We start from the raw sequence: 3,642 nt of genomic DNA, 5'->3' as shown, positions 1-3,642 counted from the left end.
TCGTTCAACTGCACGATCGTTAATCGGATACACGATAAATTTTTATCAGAGATNNTTTTTTTTTTTAATAATACGCGATCACAAATCCCATTTACGATACCGTTATTATTATACTAACTATCCTTTCGATATAATTTCCCAACGCGATTTCCATCCTCCTCGTGTAATCGATCAACGAGAAAACTAAGCGATAAAAAAGCGATGAAAGAAAGAAAGAATTTCCGAGGAAGAATTACGCAACGTATCCTCGCTCATCCTCATTTTCATACCGTCCACCAACGACGTAATTAAACATAGCGACATAAATCATCATCCCCCTCGTGTATGTATATGTGTGTATATTTCGTATTAATAAAAAATTCTTCATTAATCTCTCTGGATGTAGCGAGAGAGTAATAAAATAAAAGATGGTGAAGGAGGGGAAAAAAAGGAGGAAAACAATTTAACCGAATCTCGAGAGGGTTAAATAATAATTTAATCGTCCTTCCGGTTGGCTGAGGGGTTGGTTGAAAATCGTCGCGCAATTCTTCACGGAGCGGCGTTAATTTTATTCGTGAGAGCGTGGAGAGCGTGAATTAGTGTCCAGAAAGGGATGGTACCACGCCGGCTACCATTACGGCCGAGTAACATACGTAAGGGATCCGCGTATGGACGGAGGTGGCGCGCGATACCGGCGAAGAAACATCTCCCCGTGCCGTGGTCGGACATAATTCATTGCCGGCAGGAAGCTTGTACCTTAATCTCGTCGTATTCTGGCCGAACCTCTCCACGACGACGACAACGACGACGACGACGACGACGACGACGACGAGGACGACGCAGTGTGAAACGTACTGTAGCTTGTACGTGCAAACGCGGTGCTTATAAAGGCGGCCAATGTATGCATGCATGGGGCCCCCGTACATAACTATCAACGGAATGTATCATCTCCACTACGGCAGGACATGTTATTCTGTGGTCTACGCACCAATCTCTGGCAATCGAATGGGAATTATTACGTAACCCCCATAATATAAATGGATCGAAGGATTTGTCGAACGATAGGCGTGTCCGTGTCTATCTACGCAATATTATGTACACCGCAAATGTATCGACAAAGAGCAACATGGTGGATTGATCTGAATGAAAATCAGTGTTCTACGTGCCTCTTTATGGTATAAATGAAATAGAGCAATATATATTCGATCGGTACATATCTGCGGTGATATATCTCTTTATTTCATTTTTATTATGGTTGATACGTTGTTACGACTTTGCGAGTGAATCGAATTTGTGTAATACGGTATAAATATAGTATAATACGTACAGAAAGAGAAAAATTAAATTTTCGTCGAAAAGGAATATTTTGATTGGACGATAAATGAAAAACGGGGACGGATATTCAAGCTAAGCGTATTACATTTGGAACGGAGCAGATACTAATTCCATGGTAGAGGGAGGAGGGAGGGGGGATATGGTAGAAATTCAAACCATATCTCACGCACGATAATGTAGTCGAACAATGCAATAACGTGAAACAACTCGGAACGAGTGGAATAATTCGCAAACAATTCGTCGCAGTAATTGTTCGTCTTGCTGAAGATCGTGAGAAGAGATGAAATTGTGTATCTTATTTCGTATCAACAGCCATACCATGGCTTTCGAACGCGTTTCCTCCTCAACACCGACGATTTTAATATTTTTTTCAATGCAATTACCTTACAATAAGAAAGTCGCATTGAAGTCGAATTGAACGAAGAGCTTTAGGAAGGGATTTGCAAAAGAAAGAAAGAAAAAAAAAGGGGGCAAAAAGAAAGTGAAGAAGGCGAGTTTAGTAGCATGTAAATAAGCGACAAGCAGAAACTACGAGAAGAAAACTGGAATAATACGGGCTATTATGGGAAAATAAGGGCACCATGTTTTCAACAGGCTTTACTCCGTGATCAGGTGCTACTATACCATTCTCGAATCGAGATAATGTGATTCGATATAGAGCCGGTTGCTAGGTAACGTGCAATCAATAGGGAAAACGGAAGATCGAAGACTATGAAAAGTATTTTATATTTCCGATACAAATTCATCGAGTGTGTAATTTATTCGTTAACCAAATTTAGGATATCCATCAAAAACACCACGAGCATTTTTTATCGGACAGCCACAATGGATCTGCGTATATATACTCCGAAACACGCATGAAAAATACTTGCTTTATGAATTCAAATATTAGCATGCATAAAACACGCAAAAGCATTGTTTAACGAACTAACGACGATTATTCCAAGCATACACGCAAAGTTCTTGTAAACAAGAGGATCAAACAGGATTCTTTTTCAAACAGATATAACGCTATTATCTTATTATTACGCAAACTTCGTGCACAGAAATAAAAATATACGTCAAAAATGTAAGTTCATTCGATCGTGCAAAGCGATCTATTCTCTTCGCGAGAATAATTCGATCGGAAGCTATTCGAGAATTAATACTAGCGCGTTAAATTGCTGCTTTGATTGTATACAAATATATACGGTGAGAGAAGAGATGGAAATAAAGAGAGAGAATGAAAAGAGAAAGAGAGAGAGAGAGAGAGAGAGAAAACATAAGGTAAATTAAAAATCGAACAATGAGGGTAGTGGTTGGCAGCCGCAATGACCGGCACCGCGTTTTGATTTCACCGATTCGGACGGTAGTTATGCTTTAACGTGGCGGTACTTAAATAAATTATCAATCGCGTTGAAAGCCACCGGCTCGGCCCCGGGAGAAGCCAGAGAATCAGCGGCAGGAGGTGGAGGCACGAAAGCCGGGGAAGCCAGAAGCGAGGGGACCAACAGAAGTTGAAAGTGAGACGAAGCGTCGAGGGCGATTAAGCAAATATCCAATTTTCCTTTTTTCAACGGGGGCAACGTATGAACGTGCCTCGTTTTATACCGGCTTTTATTTGCGGTACGCCGGGCATTCGACGTTTGTTAAATCGCTATAAGCGGTTCGAGTGGTACCGAGAAGAATATAAATGGCCGCCGAATTGACTCGCGTGTCGGCTGAAGCTGGAGCGCCGCGAGTGGGAAAGTAAATCATAAGGATTCAAGGGTGGGCGTTTTTTTTCCTCCTCCTCTCGAGCGTAATTACAGATCTAAATGATATATTAGCACGGTAATCGAATAGTGGTGGGCAATACTCTGATAAGTGGTTTGGAAATACGCGATAAGTAGCGATATACGATTTTCCATGACGCTTCTTGAATACATATGGGACACGATACTTTCGAAACGGAATGAAAATCCTTAATCGAAATAACTTGGTGGAACGAGTACAATGCAAACACGATAGGAATATAGATGTGAAATAACACGAGAATCGGTTACATCGCTTCACGGAGAACAAGAATCAACTCAATTTTACTTCGTTTTACGACGAATAAAACTCTGCTCAACGCGTTTCAATGAAGATGTATACGCAGTATATAAATATATTTACGTGTATATAGCTATATATGAGAGACATTACGCGAGTAGTAGCTTCTTAATAGTTTGCAACTATCCTCATAATACAAACATTTCAAAGATAGGGCATTGTTGAGATTCAATTCCGAACGAAATCATTGCAACGAGAGATCAAACTTTTGCGAGATACATTATCTCGTCTCCTGATAATCTTCAAGATTATCTC

At 40.5% G+C, this 3,642-nt stretch overlaps 1 long non-coding RNA gene across 4 annotated transcripts in view; it reads right to left on the bottom strand.

The window, feature by feature from the left end:
• The window catches only part of LOC116186254, a 441,761-nt gene that overhangs the window by 430,556 nt on the left and 7,563 nt on the right, over nucleotides 1-3,642 (bottom strand). The gene's annotated exons all lie outside the window — the stretch shown is intronic.

The sequence above is a fragment of the Apis dorsata genome, unplaced genomic scaffold (genome assembly GCF_000469605.1).
Source record: "Apis dorsata unplaced genomic scaffold, Apis dorsata 1.3 scaffold_527, whole genome shotgun sequence".
Lineage (NCBI taxonomy): Eukaryota > Metazoa > Arthropoda > Insecta > Hymenoptera > Apidae > Apis > Apis dorsata.
Note: the sequence above shows the minus strand (reverse complement) of the source record. Positions and strands in the feature narration are given on the sequence as shown.